We start from the raw sequence: 16,932 nt of genomic DNA, 5'->3' as shown, positions 1-16,932 counted from the left end.
ATTGATATTATAATGTGTTTAAATTTTAAGTATCTATTTATATATGCTTATGCATGTGTGCACACATATATAAAAATCTACCTCACTTGTTCTTCATTATTGTTTCCCATGAGCCTCTCAGACTTTGGTACAAGAAGGTAGATCTTGAGCTGGTGCCAAATCACCTGTTATTTGACTAATCAATGTTCCTATTCACAATTCTTTTTGACATGGGGGCAAACATGTTGTGGGCATACAATATGTTGCCTTCTACTGTCTTAAATAACGTCCTTCATTCATTTCTAGTTGATAGAAGATGAAATGCATCTTAATTTCCAACTATTTTTAATTACCTGCAATAAGTTTCCGTGAGAAAGTTGCTTATAAATTATGTACACTTGCAAAAAGATCACAACAGTGGCTTAACAAAGCTGTATTATTAACTTTCTCTGAAAGCTATCAGCAAAGCAATTTAAAAGCACATAGACACTGTAGCGATAGAGTACATTAGGAAAAGTTGTTGCTAGAGAGCCGTACAAAGTTTAGCAAATAAACAGAATACATTTTAATTACAAACTGAGCTGCTCTCTCTTCCAAAAAAATACAAAACACAAGCTATTCAAGTTATTCTTTTGCACCCTGCAACCACCACCCAGTTTGCTGACTTTACAGGAAAAACACAGCCACCGCGTTACCCTTCTAGACTTCAATACTTCAATTTCACACGGACAGCTCCACTGTTACAAATAATGCAATTTCACTTTTAAAAGGGTTGTATTTTGTTCACAATACCACACACCTCTAGGTACCTGGCCAGCTCCAACGTACAGCTACTACACTGTATTTCAAAGTACCTGTTCAGGTGTGACAGGACTTTTCTGGTCACTACTGGATGAGCAAAGTGCAACATGGAGCTAGAGCACGCACTACGTACTGCTGCCTGAAGACGCACAGCATAAAGCCTTGCTGATTTAGTTTCATCTCATGAGACCTATATTTCTTTAAATCTTCCTTATCCTACCAAATAAAGCAGTTTTCTAGTTGCCACTCTCCCAATAATGCATGGTAAAAGACTCAGAGGTTTGTGAAAGCTTCTGTACCAACTGGGAACCTGCTACTGCTTTAGATAACCACAGAAGCACCGTTTCTCCGCAGTCAGATTCTTCGAACTGAGCATTTAGACAGAAGAAAGGAGGCCGACGGTCTGGCTCATCAACACAGTATGGCTGAGCCAGGGTAATTTCAACTGACTGCATTCGGCAAAGCTCCGTGAGTTTTGCCCATCTGTGCTTCTTACCAGCAGCTTCCAGGGTGAGGGGTGGGTGGCAAAAGGAACGGAGAGCAGCAAAGGAACTGAAAGCTGCAGAAGCCTGCGCCTTGCTAACCAAATCCTTCTGCATCGTGAAATGCCAGCCGAGCAGATCTGACCTCTGCACAAGAGATGATGATTAAGGAAAAGGAAAAATGACTAGGGGAAATACTCCGTATGACTTAATGAGGTGGGGGAGGGAGAGAGAACATATTTTGAACCACAGACAATAACTCTCATCACTCAAAATATGTATGTGTAACTATAGCTTAGATGTCATTGAATATTTTCCAAAAAATAATTACTCAAAATCTGCTTGTTAGATGAAGACAAAAAAAGAATTAAACCATCTTTCTTGTTTTTCAGAGACGTTCTAAGAGGAAAACATGATGATTATATGATGAGCTGTCGCTCAGCTACAACCCACTCTGTTCTATTATTGCTCACTCCAGCTGCTTAAACATTCAGTCAGCTCAGCTACCTTTTATATTCATAACATGCAGAAGTTCTCAGATGTCCCTTATCACACAGGGCAATCCCTGCCCTCACAGTCCAACCTGATTTGCTCTCTTTTTGCTTTATTGGAATTTCAGACTGAATTGTCAAAGAGAATAGGAACCCTGTTTCCCTATCGTTTGAATTCCTGCACCACATACATTTTTCTCTGCCCTTCCTTTTGCTCTAGAAGACTGAGGTTATACGGTACAGTTCACCATTTGCATATCAAAAGCAACAGCACTTTATGCAAAAAAGAAAAGCAACCCGTCTTCCGCTTTCAGAAAGAGCTTAAGACATGAAAAGCACTTCCTTCCTCTGAATCTTTAACTCCAAATTCAGGTGTAGCTTAGCCCATCAAGAGCAGTTCAGATAAATGTCTTAAAACTGAAGAAGCTCCCCCAGTGCCACTATTACCTGACACTCACTTGCCAGAGATTGCTTTCTTTCCAGACCCATTTCCCCCAAAGCAGTTAAAACTTCACAGTCCTAAATCAATGAACAAAATTATGAAAAAGACTCACATTCAAAAATCATAAAGAAATGATTCTTATTTATCTCTAGTTACGTACAACTTGTGCGAATGGCACTACCCCTCCTACTGAGGTATTTCAACACTTTTTTCAAGCTGGCCAGCATGGTTTCAGAGGTGTCAGATTTTGTTATTAAAATGAGCACAATGATTCTCTGCTCTACCTTATACAGTCTAAGAAAAGAACACAAATACAGAGCATTATTTCAGGTTTCTGTAACTTCTTACTAAGGTAGCGACTTTTCCCCCAGTTTTCTGAAGCAGAATGTCCAGCATCAACGTTAAAGAACACGCACACAAGCTACTAATGCAGAATAGTCAGCACATAAACTTTAAGCTAACTGAATTTGTGATAATCCCCTTCATCAAGCTCCAAGAGACAGGCTGGATGCTATATTACTGTGTCCCATTTTTCTTAACAGGAGGCAGAAGATATTTAAGCACAAGCTATATAACCTTCAGAAGAAAGGTGGGACGAAGGATACCAGCTATTTGTCACCTTGTGAGGCACACTAAGCGGCCGTCTATGTGTTTTTTCACTCATCTACACTACTCATCCCGTAGATGAATGAACAAAGGCTCTATAGGGTAAGAGAGGGATTCAGCCACATCCCCTCTCCCCAGTAACATGACTGATCTGTGACATCAATGTCAATGACTTCCCATCTAGAATCTCACCTGGCCACCCACGCAGCCTAGACAGAGCAGCAAGGGGCGAGCAGCGGAATGAATGACTCAGAGAAATACCAGCTGCTTACTACAGCCTCCCTGCTCTCAGTACCCACAGCAGTGGGTGGCATCTGAGCTGTCCTTGACCCTGCCAAATCCCTCTTCAGTTACATCCCACCATTACAAATGTTGATGGGTTTCCAAACCCTACCACGAAAACACACTGACCAGTTCACGCGTAACCAATTTCATAAAGCAGATTTGTCTGCTTCAGATGGTTTAAAAGAACAGTAGCTAGCAGACAATTCTTACGCTCAAGAGAATCATGTTATATCACAAGTACACTGTATCACATATTCATTTGAATTGTAGCGGACAAACAAGCTAGTTTATCATTCCTGAGTCACCTAAAACCCTTCTTAAACCCTCAGAGATATCTGAAATATATCCCCGTATGTTCTCAGTTAGCGTCAGATGATTTTAATGAATTGCAGTGGATCAGAAACAAGAACCAGGCTTTAAAATTAGCCAGTCTCAGCAAACTACCTTCCATTTTTCATATATTTCTTTCTTACTACAAATCTAAAGCACACTGTGTAAAGGCATGCTCATTTACCATCACAAACAATGTTTAGGAGTATGTTGATATTGGCATAGAAATCTTACTATTAATTCTTTTCCATTTTAAAACCCATTTTATCAATTTCACAACCATTTCTACACCAGTGCTCTGCCTCCTATGAAGCCAACAGTCACCCGACATGTTCTCACAGAAGCAAGAAGATAGAGGATCCATAAAAGATTGAGATTTCAAACGCAGAAATAATACTATTGCCACCATAGTCAGTAACCCTTAAGGGGTTACAACTCATTTGGGAGGCTATATTCCCTCTACTGCACTTTAGTTGATAAAAGTGAGAACCTCCTAACAGTATTAGGTGAACTTTGCTGCTGAAGTCATACATCTTACCGTGAATAAATAGTTCTCTCCTTAATGGTTGCCAAATCAGACATGGAATTTCTTATGAATTATTTGAAGAAAACTACAGTCATCTTTCTAGAACGATCTGCTTTTGTGGGTTCTAGATCTATCTTGATTCTTCCAAGACACTGTAAATATCCTACATCCCACACAGGTGGAGAAGAGTCAGGTGTTAGAGCACCTGGCTTCCCCACAGGGAGGTCTGAACTGGACTTGTTCGTTCAGACCCCAGTGTAAGTCAAGTAACCATATTCAATACACTAATCCTACTCTCTGGCAGTCTACACCGCACACAAATGAAACAATAAGAATTACCTATAAAACTTTATAAACTGTTAAGAGATAAAAAGTGCAAAGATAAATAGCAATCAACACCTGGCAAATACCAAGTTGATCTAAAGTAGCTTGGCTAACCTCTGACAGGCTCCAGGACTAGTCAAATTCAACCCAAAGCTGACTGTATATACATGTGTTAGAAGTGAACATTTTTCACAGCTCTATTTCTTGTGAAGCATACAGCAGTAACTTAATATTCACAATTCAAGCAGCATACACAAACCTCTTCAAAAAAGATCACAAGTCAGCTATCAAAACTATCTTTTCTGTTCTGCACCATCCCCAGTGCAGTCCTGCCTCAGCGTCTGCCTGCCTGATGTATTCAAAGGTTGTTGCTGGAGCCACTTCCTCTTGCCCGTCCTCTTTAACTAATGTCATTCAGCGGAATAAAATAAACTATTTCTGCAATAGCAGGAAGGCACATAGTGAACTCTGGAATACCAAATATACCGATTCACTTCATTCAGTGGACACAAATTTTACCCAGAGTACCTCGCTGTCACTGACTGACACTGAAACAGACCAAATAATTCAGAAGCCACACCTGCACCCGGAACAGTCTGTCTTGTTCAGGACTGAGGTCATCCGCAGAGGGGAGTTTTGCAGTGCAGCTGCAGTACTTTACATAAATGCAGAGCTTCCCTGGAAACTGGAGTGCCTGCTTCTTCCACCCCCAACCTCCTTTTATTTTCATATACCTTTCCTATATACTTTGGGCAAATATATTTCTGTCCCCAACTGTCTTCCATCAGCAGCTGTTGTTTCCTAATTTGAGAATGAACCACAGCACAAAATCATTTCCTATCGGAAACAACATATCTGTCTGATGATTTCAGTAGGATATTAACATAAGGTTCTTGCCTGTTTTTATAGCATAAGAAATAAAAATGCAAAACACCTAACACCACTTTTTCAAAAGCCACCAAGACAGCTTTAAAGGAGCAGTACAGATGAGATGTGACACAGACCCATCTTTAATGCTTACATGGTTAAACCCTTTTGGAGGCAAAATAACCGGAGCTTGCACTCACTTGTCCATAATGCCAAGTTCCTCCTCCCCCCCAGCCCTTATACTAAACAAACTGCTTACAGTGATGAGGAATAGTCATCGCCATTATTCACGTGCTAGATGCGTACTTGCTTCACAATATCCTTACTGGTTCACTTCTGTTGGAAGCATTACTCAGTACAGACCTCCTCAGTGCTTGTCAAACCCCACTCTGAACATTTCCCAAGCTAAGCTCGTGGGGTATGAAATTCACATTTAATGTACAGGATAGCCAACCTTTACCTCTGTTAAATGGAAGCTAAATTTTTTGCAACACAAATAAGCATTTAGTAGAGCCCAAGATAATATATATCCACGTGTAATTAACCTACATCAAAACAGATCAAAGCTCTCATTTTGTGAATAGCTCTGTATGAGTGCACTTTTTTTTTTTTTAAACCAGGTTCCTGAAACAAGTCATAAAAGATAAGTTGCAGGTGTTTCAGTACCAGCCAGTGTAGGTATCCTAACTGAGCCAAACCCCCTCACTAGAGCTAGCTGAGAACCCTGCTCCACCAAGCATTCTTAGTGAGACCCATTCAAATTCTCATAGAAACTGACAGAATAAGCAGGAAAGTCCAACAACAACAAAAAGGAAACATAGATGCACATTTCAACACATTAAAATAATGTAGGACTTCCATTCTTCTCTAACCAAGTTCCTGTGCATATGTAAAAGAGGATGAAGAAGTGAAGTTTCAAATTTCAACTATGGACTGCGTTAAAAGCAGCATCAAAAGACGGAAGTGTGTCTCTGCCCATTCAGCTGAATGTTACCTTGTCAACTGTTATTAAAATAAGCTTACTGAAACAAGTGGCAAAATCACCGCTGGCTTCAATAACAAAGAATTCACTCTGAAGAAAATATATATATATACAAATATATACACATATATATAAGGAAGGGGGTTGTTTTGCACTTTTATTAAGTGAGCTTGTATTACATCAGCTTTTGCATCAAAGCTGGTAGCACAGAGAGGAAAGCAAAGCCTACTGTTTTATGGACTGATGTAATCAACCTGAGCATCTCTGACTACTTGGCAGTGGAGGGCAATGACAGTTCTTCACCTCAGATCACACGCTTTTGTGTTCTTTTCCTTTTGCTTGTACATCCTGACACATTAGGAGTCAGCCTGCATTCCAGTGGGACACGAAGCAACACTTGCCTCATCTCTCTCTCCCCCTCTCTTCCCCCTTCACCCCCCTCCTTCTCTCAATGGTCCCAGCTATTGCAGGCAAAAATCAAAACTTACGAAAGTGGAAAGGAAGGGGAGGAGAAATCCTGGGAATTGAAAAAGGCACATCTAAACACTGAGAAGTGGGTCATAAATTTGCACACTGTTCAAAGAACAGCTGTATTTTAAGTGTAGTGTAGCAGATATTTATCCATACACAGAGCTGACCTGGAATGATTATTACTGAAGGTGTCTGCCCAGTGCCATGGGGAGGTACTTCACCGGGACTCCAGCCCCATAGAGGGGCACACTGCAGTTGAATTACAGGCTCAAATCTCTTAGCTTTCTATTCTGCATCAGCCCATGTATCTACTTCATAAGGCTCCTAAAAAATAATGTACGTAACTTCACTCTTCTGTGTCTGTTTCCCACCTGTAAAACGGGAGTAGCGACACTAAGGTTCATAAAAAATGCAGTCATGGACTGAAGAGAAGTAGGATCACTTTCTGTACACGTAACCCAGCCCTGGAATTCCTCCCAATGAAATCTTGCGTGTTTCATCCTCTTATCTGCAACACAAGATGTACATGAGATCTATACTCTGCACTGAGTTCCTTTACACTAACAAGCACAAACATACTCTACTGCCTCTAAAAAGTTGTTTTTTTAGGTTTTTTTTTTTTTTTTTTTTAGTACTCATTAGTACAGTGGAGCATCATTTGCAAGTGACTTTCATATTCTGCTGTCATTGGAAAAACATTTTTTCCACAAATTGAGCTCTTCCACAGCCTTATCACAAAGAAACACACTTCAACAGAAAATATTAAAGAAGATGTATTTACACACGGGAAATACCATAAACCTCACTGACAAATCTAATCTATTACCGAGACCCACCAGTATACACACAGTATTTGTTGTAAGAAGTTTTCCTAGTAGGAAGTTTCTCAAATCTGCCCTGCTGTTAAGCACAAACATATATCTGTACATTAGTTGTATCAATATCCATCAAAAAAATCCACCAAACAAGCCATGCTATTAACTGAAGAACCCCCCTCCACACCCCTCTATTTTTTCCCTTCATTCTGTAACTACTGGGATAAATTAATAAAGAGAAAATAGTAGTATGCTAGATTCTGCTATTTCTAGATTTTTTTTGCCTTCTTCACCAAATTAGATCTTTTGCAAGGCTTAAGGAAGATGTTACAAAGCATCTAATCTACACTAAAAGTACCTTGTCATAGACCGGAAAAAATGAAACGTCATGCTAGATGGTTATGTACATAAGATTATTGCAAATATCTTTTGGTTTTTGTCTCACTTATTCTTCAGCTAGGTAAATAAAATTTTTGTTAAAATGTAGTCAGGAAGAAAAATATGGTTCTATACAGCTGATTTACCTACTTAAATTCCTGAAACGGATGACTTATATTTGCCAGCTGTCCCTTCCATTAATAAGAAACTGTACAATCCCACACTCCACATTTGCTAGCATTTTTGAGCCACCAACAAACTAACATGCAAATAAATGAACAAACATCAATTACAAGTCAAATGCATCAACAAAAACGTACTATAAATCTCGAAAATAGACATACGTGTTTTTAAGGACAGAAAGGTTATGTACATGTTAAAATGCATATATATATGTCTATAATCTAGATGTAATATGTGTATTATATCTATATATTACCTATATGCCTTTATATTGTCTGTATATTTATACAGACATACCTACACATGTATTTATCTATAAATAGCACAGGTATTTTACCTAATATTGTTAACATTGCTGGGTTATTTTTTTTCCATTTGGGATAAGCTGCCAATTTAAAATATAAAACTCGATACACATCACTGTCATTAACCCTACTGTAAGCCATGCAGTTAGAGACAACAGAATTTATTTACTAAAATTCTTCTTACTAGCAGAGTTCACAGGCATCTGAAAATGCAGAAACGTAACATTTTAATCAACTTATCCATAAACTTGCTCCATTCAGTCCCAACTGTTCCGCCAAAAGAGGAAAAAGGTTCCATAATTTTAGGGTAGGGAATGGGAAACTTCTTTACTATAAATGGCCCTTGTTTCATTAATTTCTACAAGAAAATAAGATACATTAATTTAAAAAGCAAAATTCTCATTAGTTTTTTTTTTTTTTTAAAAAGGTACCATATTGCTTCAGAAACTACTAAGAATTAAGTTTTCTAAGGTCATTCCATATTATCTCCCAAGCCATTTTTCCCTAAACTTAACGATTCTTCTCTGATTTAGAGTCCCTGGCAAAAAGAAGTCCAATTACAAGAGAAGACATGCAGTTCCTTCTAGTTTTATGTCACATGCATTAAGCAGTATATAATAAAAATGCAACTTAAAAAAAATTACAATGAACCATCAAATATATTGCAACATAATTACGTTCAATTTCATTTCAAAAGCCTTCCGGCACCACTGACTTTCATGGCTTTATTTAACCTGCAAGACCTTGAGAAATTATTAATGATTTTATGTATATACACACAAACACACACATAATTATTTAAAGACAAAGCATACCATGACAGAGGTGGAGATGACAAAAGGCAAGAATTTCTTACATGAAGTCACACCTTTCCCAGCTCTTCATAGCAGTTCAGATGAATCTACCAGATGTCCCCCTGGCAGCATGGAGGAAGGTAACGCGCTCTGCCCAGGGTCTTGAACTTGATCCCATACAGCTTTGCTCCTTTTGCCAGCTGCACTCAAAACCTGGGTAACTACCACCAGGTGAACCAGTCATTCAGACCAAAGTGATTCAAAAACACTAAGAAGATGCAACTAAAATGTAATTTAAGTAAGCATTAACTTTAAAGATGAGCATCGAACCTTCTGAATTTCAGTTTGCTAAAGATTTTGTTTTGTTTATCCTTTGTCTGAAATGCATAGTGGAAGCAAAACAGTTGGAGACTGATGGATTATGAGCTGTTTACAAAGAACTTTAGGGTGGCTTTGGGGAAGGGCTCAAAATCGAGTATGTTCACAGAGTTACAGCATCATGGACTGGCTGAGGTTGGCAGGGACCTCCGGGTCCCTCTGGCCCAACCCCTGCCCAAGCAGGGCACCCAGAGCAGCTTGCCCAGCTTTCACGCAAGCAGCAGACAAAATAAAACAAAACAAAACAAAAAACACAGTATCATGAAGAACAAATCACTGAAACAGGACAGAAAGCATAGTAGCCTTTTTTAGGTATAACATCTGCTTTTTTGTCAGAGGGACACACAAACACTTGTACACGTGGAGAATGAAATAGGGTCTCTCTGCAGGGACTTTAAAATCTCTGGAGCACATATGACAAAAATCGATAAATTAAATGTTGCTTTTATTGGGTTTTAATTTACTTGAAACTTTAAAGCTTTTGTGTGCTTACCAATGAACAGAAAATAAAAAGACTCATCCTGCGTAGTATCATCGTCAGAAAATGTCAGGCAGTCAATACATAACCTGACCCTTTGGAAATTCTCACTCTAGACAAATGTTTTCTGTTGCTGAAGCAGATATTAACCAACGTTTTCCCAGAAAGAATGAGCTCCTTGTTCAGATTGTCTCTATCTTACAAGAACATTTCTTACATTAAGTCACTTCTTCCTGGAGAAGGAGAAAAAAAATCTCCATCTTTCATGAGAAAAGTCTTGTATAGACGAGCTTTAGGGTTTTGCATACATCTGTCTAACACGGGCTTTACAAATACCATTAATGTCACAGTAAAAAGAAGACTAACTCTGTGTTACACCCAAGACATCAAAAAGAACACACAAATCCCATTCCATTACCTTTTTATAGGGGGCAAAAATATAATGAATCATATTAGACAAGCAAAGACACCAAGCCACGAGCTCTCTGTTATAAACCTGAACAGAGCAAGGGTCCTATCTTACCAACACTGAAGAGATGTTTCAGGAGAATTTTTACAAAACTACCAACAGTTCTTTCCTAGAATATCTGCATGTTTGCAGGTGAGCAGAACAAAACTTTAAATATCTAACCCGAAACAAGATTTTTGCTAGGCAGTAATTTCTTAAAGCCCAGATCAGGCTTAGCACAATTCCTGCTGAAGTGCATTAGTATGCTCTAGGCTTTTACTTTCAGTGCCATGGCTTTTCCAAGTGTTCTCATTACCTTTTATGCTTTCCTTTGAAAAGTGGCATTCGAAGCAGATTAATCACAGAATATTTGACTATGAATATGTAACGATGCTCTTTATTTTGTTGTGAAGCTTTTCATTTGAGTCCATCACTAAAAGCAGCAGCTTAAGAGCAGACATAAAGCAGAGGACTGGTGATGTCAATCAGTTACGCGGTCATACACCCTGTGACACTGTAGAGACAGTATTCCTATGTTCATGTCGCTGCTCTCCCCATCGTAAGGATTATTAAGCATTCTGTCTTCAGAAAGAAAATACTTTTATGGGCTTTTAATTCTCAGTATCAAAAAAAGATTCTTATATTCAAGTCCAATGCTAGCCGTACAGAGAACAAACTTACAAAAATATACCAAATCAAAGCCACTGGAAAATCTCTATCCTTCATATGACTATTTTCTAGATGTTACGTAGCTGGAATTATTTTTAAAACCCTAGGTCTGTATACAAACCAGGTTCAGAGCTCAACAAGACAGGTGTAAAGAGCATCAGACTAACATATTGCTAACCAGCAGAATATGGCTAACAGAACTCCAACACACTTGGAGTTTAGAAGTACCCAGTTTTGAACTTTTGCTGCAAAAAAACAAATATATTTTTAAAGACCAGAATACAAAGCATTAGAGTACAATAATAATAACAATAAAGTAATAATTTTATTATCAGCAATTTACTTTGAAACAGAATACACTGTTCCAGATAAGTTGGTGAGTTAGTGTTCCGTATCAGAGTACTTTTTAAAAGAAATTAATGTGCAGTTGGCCAAATTCATCTTTGACATAGCCTGCTGAGGTCACCCAGGCTTCATTACAGATAAATACGGTTCAGTAGGCTCAGCTGTTACTATTTACTTTAAAAATAAAAAGTCAGGACTGAAGCTCACATTTCAGTAAGTTCTTACAGGTTTTCAATTGAGAAGCTGTCTAAGTGAAGACTCTGACAATCCACCCTAGCATATATACCTTTAGCATTTACAAACAGTTCTCAGTTTGCTGTCCTAACAATTAGTTTTTTAATGATTTCCAAATAAGAAACAGCAGAGAACTGTCTGCCAGCTGGATCAAGACATTTGCTCTTAAGATAACAAATCCAGATAGCAAATACTTAACAACATAGATATTCGTACTTGTAAAAGGCCAGAACTTACTCCATTTGTAATCCTGTCCCCCATGGACTATTCCAAATGCACAGATAATTGGAGCCAAGTGGAACAGCTTGCAGACTCAGAACTACCTGGAGCAATGCTCCTCTTGACCTTGCACGCACATTTCAGATCCAGCTGAGGCTGTAAGCTCTCATACCTGAAACTACTGCAGTGCTACCCGCCTTGGACATGTCGTCTAGTAAAAATTGCTGATTAATTACTATGCTGTTAAGATAAAGCTGCTGTTAAAGAAATGTATATATTGCAACAAGCCATGCTGAACATTTAAGCAGAAAAGAACAAAAAAAATCAGAATGGAATTTACCTCAAGCCTACATTTCCTTCCTTCTGTTGGCTTACTGTACCACGTGAAAACAAACAAAAAAAAGAATGGAGTTTCATCTAAATGGATAGTGAAGTCAGGTAATGTTAAGTTGTGCAGACTGCTTGAAAGCATATCAAATTTCATATGGAAGAGTCCTGCTGGAGTAGAGTTTTCAGTGATCATCTCAGCCGAATCCTTGAACTCTTTTTAAAAGATCTATGTTATGCCAATTATCTAGTTTATATATAAGTAAAACATATTTATACATTTTTATGATAATTTCTCAAATTCTCTTTCCAGGTTTTCTAGAATCTCCAAATTACTTACGTTCTCTTTAAAACAATGTTTAGTTATTGCAACAGATTTAAAAAGCTAGTATAAATCAAGTGAGAAAAGGGTCAAAAGATTTTCAGCAAGTCTGATGCAATGACGCTAGCAGCATGTGAAGGTTTCTGTGGATCAGAATAGCTGTCATCTACTGTATGCCGTTTCCTAGCATACTGGAATTTTCCCCTATTATCGTATCTATGCACTACGCCAGCAGACAGATGGTAGCAAGGTGCAAAATACGTAATGGATATAGATCAGTTGCATGAGAGGGAACTTGGATATTTTTCCATGGTATCCGGATTTATGTCAAGAATTTAGTATCAGCCACATCATTATTCTAGGACCATGAGCTCTTACGAAGAATATATATACACAAGCATGCATATACAAAGCAAATATATATCAGTATATTCCCATATACTTTATATATGTGTGTGTGTGTATATAAACGTATAAAGGAAAAAGGTATTTTTCTTCTTTAGACTTTTTTCAATTACAGCCATAACTGGCCATGTTGAAAAGGAAAGAGGAAAAACATAGGTAGTCAAACATATTTATAACATGCTAAGCAAAATGAAGAAAAAAGGGAAAAGGTCAAGAATAACCTGAGATGCACAGAACAAAAGCCATTCGTCCTGTAATAGGCTTGCAGTGATTGTAGGTTTCTATTCAGACGGACTGCTTGGAAGGACAGTACCTTATGATTCATAACATGTATAAATTGACACTGCAAAACTTCCTCTGACTTCCTTTTTTTTTCCTCCTCCTATTTTTCTGTATTTTTCTTGCAACAACTGAGTCATTTCTGTTATTTTTTTGGACAAGCAAAAACAAGTTTTCATTCTATTTCAATTCATTCAGAAATTTACAAAGTTTCCAAAAAGGAAATTTATTAATAGAGGCTTCTTTATCAATTTCTTAAGACTGAAGGGGAAAAATTAAACTAGGCAATTTTAAAGATAGAGTTTCAGCCAGTTAAATTTGTCCTAACTACACTATCATTATTGAAATTGCAATTTTATCCACCTATAGATTTCAGAATAATATTTAAATCAATCATAGAAGTAGGTCAGAAGACAACAGTGCAAACAATCACCCAGCTCCTGCATAACTCAAGCCAAAGAAGTTCATCTCTGCAACAAGTCTATGACTTTCATATGAGCTATGTAATTAATTTTAGGAAGACCATCTGCACTGATGGAAAACCCATCAGATTCCAGATAGTTAAGTAGACCTGCCACTGGAAATCTGGGGAACTCACTTCCAGTTTGCTTTATCTAGCTCTAACTTCCAAGTCTTAGGCCTCATAATACAGTCTTGTGCTAGACATAACCATGTACTCCTACTATCAGAAGCCTTTTTCTCTGTTCTGACAATTGTAGACTTTAATTATATCTCCTCTTATCCTTCTTTTGCATAAAACAGATTATTTTGAGCTTTGGAAAGCTTGTCTTGTAAGAGTAGATTACAGAATCTCATTGTTTCTTCTCTTACCTCACACACATGTAGATCACTGCTCCTACAGCACTGAAAACCTGCTCTAAAAAATAAATAATAAAAGATATGCTATTACATTTTCAAAATAAGCTTTTACAGCCTGCTACAGTCATACCTGGGCTGCAAGCAGCCAGCAGGATTATGGCTGACGGTACAGAACATCTAGGCACTCAGAACGATGACCCTGGTAGTCACACCTGACAATCACTCCCATTTCTTTTTCCTTCTGATGCGTTCAATGGCAATTCACACACTGACAGCTGAAGACACCATTAAATGGAGTTGTATGTTCACTTGGCCTGACTTAACCTGTGGACTGTCAGGCATGGTAACAGGTTTTTATTTTAAGACATTTGGTTCATCAGGAAGTAATTGATCCATGTGAGAGGAAGGCATAATTCCTTTCTCGTTCGTAGCAGGTAACCTGAGGCAGATGTGAAAACATTTTAGTTATAAATATGGACCTGTCCAACTATGCAGTATTATTCCTCATACTTGAACGGCTTGTAAAGGGTCTGGAGCATCAGCATCCAGTGATCAAAATTATAAACTTCTATCAATACAGCATATGCTATCAAAAACAAGGTATCAAGTTTGATATAAAGCCTAAATATTTCCCAGTGTATTCACAATTTAGAACTATTTAAACAATTTCACTTTGAATTTATTTAAAACCACCAAAGAACGAACCTGGCAAACTTTAAGCACAAAATTAATACTATATGCATTAGTTTCATCAGTCAGAATTATAATTTCTCACTCCCTTCAAATATTCCCCTTGGCAAAAAGGAACCTAGTATTTAAAAGCACATAATGCACAAAAAATGTGGATTGTTTTTAAGAAATTTTAAAAAATAATAATCCATTGGTAAGTCAAAACCCCATGTCTGTAAGAGAATGAGTTTGCTGATTACACAAAGATTATTTTTTTAATTTTTAAAGCAGATGCTCATAGAAAATATTACGTAAAGATAGGAAGGAAACTTTTATGACATACAGCCTCACCACCTTCTGGTGCCATCACCTACTTTTGAAGGCTACACAGAGTTGAAACAGCTCAGACAGCCTTCGCCAAGGAAGGGCATTCATTTCAGGAAGAAACATTTTAAGTTAGTATTATAGACGTGCTTCAACATGATTCTGTAAGGGGGTCAAGGCTGTTCCATGATACTAATCACTGACATAAAATAAAATTAGCTCTTTAAGTTGGCTGTGCAGGTTCATTAAGCTAATGGCTTTTAGTCATTTTCTACGACAAACTCTTCACAAGCTTTATTCCATGTTCTTATATCCATGCAACAGCATATCATGAACTGGCTGCTCTGCATCTGTGGTTGAAGTTACCTCTACATAACTCGTAACAAAGCACTTCCTTAAATGTGGAGGTAAGCAGAATACAACACACTTATTTTAGGAGGGGAGATACGTATTCATAACGATTTACTTTCAGTAAAACTGGAAGCATTTACGAAAGGAATTCCAGTAGAACTACGGAAAAACTGAGTGAACTTAGTTTGGTCTGCATTGATTTTTAGCTGTGCAGGCACCTGCCTAGTGTCTTCATTTTTCATTCTTCAAAGAATTTGCAGTGTTTCATAATACAGGCTCGTTATAAAATTTTGGTGACAGCAAGCAGCAGTTTTTCAAAGTAGACCAACATAGAAATGTAAAACCAATTTTCATTATCAATTATGCTTTGAAACTAAATTAACTATTTTTCATCATGCTATTGCAATAACAAACAACAAAACTTCATGAAAACCAGTATCTTGATGTTCAGTCCTCAAAATGGATTCTACCAAGCCCCTAGTAGACCCTTATTTAGAACGGCATGTATAACAGGTAACCCAATGGTGGACTGCAGTTCATAGATTTTAAAGCCAAAAAGGATGTATATGTTCATTGGTGTGGCATGCAGCAAAGAATGAAATGGATCATAGTATGGTTTTCACTCCCTGAAGTCAAAATGCAACAATAAAACCCTGTTTTGCTCCAGCTGTTGCTGTAGTCCTATCATAGCAGGCATGCTCACATCCCACAAAATTAACCTAGGTATTTTGTCCACCATTTTCTGCAAAGGAGAAGAGAGCCAACAATTCTTTCTACAGAATCTAGCATCTCCTGGCTACTTCTCTGAACAATTTGAGAGCTCATTAGAAGAGGTGCTTTGCTGTCAGAAGCAAACGTCTTTGCATGACTGCACTATTGCTGTAAACCTGGTCTTGCAAAGAACGGCTTTGGCATACAGAAGGTGTAAGAAAGCATGGTTCAGCATATTACTATGCTTACAAAAACTGACAAATGACAAGTACACAAGGAGAATTTAACTCACTGAAAAAGTTGGTGCTGTATATACATCCAGCCAGGAGTCCCTATCACAGCCTAACTAATTCAGCTCTGCTCAGTATCACCCAAATGCACCCAACCAGCCAGCTTTGGTGGCTCTTCAGCAGCTAGAACACTGCACCTGGTATTATGCTGGAAGTCTTTATACCCTCAAGTAACTTCTGGAAGCCATATTTCAACATTTTAGCTATCCCACTGATTTTCAGGATCTGTCAAGATCTTGGAGGAAAATCTGAAATCCTAAAACACAGGTTAAATTTAATGATCACAGTACACAGAAGGCATAATTTAAATTATTTTCCTTTAAATGAGAACTGTACCATGTGCTAAATATTCCCCAAATATGAATATGTTAATGATTGTGAGGAAAAATGTGAGGTCTTTACATCTGATAAACCTTGCACAAATATAAGGTTCCTCTCCCCACTAAGAATAAGTGGCCTGTACAGCAAGAAGGCTGTGTAGATGTACACATACAATGGTAGAAAGGGAATTAATAAGGAGACTTCTAGCTATTCCAATACCTAAACTGATCTGTTGTTCAAAACCTTGGAAATATACATCACTAGTTATTTCAACCCTCAACA

The 16,932-nt window shown here is 37.8% G+C and overlaps 1 protein-coding gene across 17 annotated transcripts in view; it reads right to left on the bottom strand.

The window, feature by feature from the left end:
- OTUD7A (OTU deubiquitinase 7A) overlaps window positions 1-16,932 on the bottom strand; it is a 150,083-nt gene that overhangs the window by 74,326 nt on the left and 58,825 nt on the right. The window contains exon 1 of one of the 17 annotated variants that reach the window (XM_083850992.1): window positions 9,083-11,823. The exons of 15 other annotated variants lie outside the window; for them this stretch is intronic. The gene's annotated coding sequence lies outside the window, so the exon portion shown is untranslated. Of the gene's footprint in view, window positions 1-9,082; window positions 11,824-16,932 lie in introns of those variants that run through there. One more of the 17 variants, XM_083850994.1, reaches the window with a different exon arrangement.

Source organism: Anser anser (genome assembly GCF_964211835.1).
Source record: "Anser anser genome assembly, chromosome: 10".
In the NCBI taxonomy this organism is placed as follows: Eukaryota; Metazoa; Chordata; class Aves; order Anseriformes; family Anatidae; genus Anser; species Anser anser.
The sequence above is the reverse complement of the archived record's forward strand: the minus strand, read 5'-3'. Positions and strand labels throughout refer to the sequence as shown.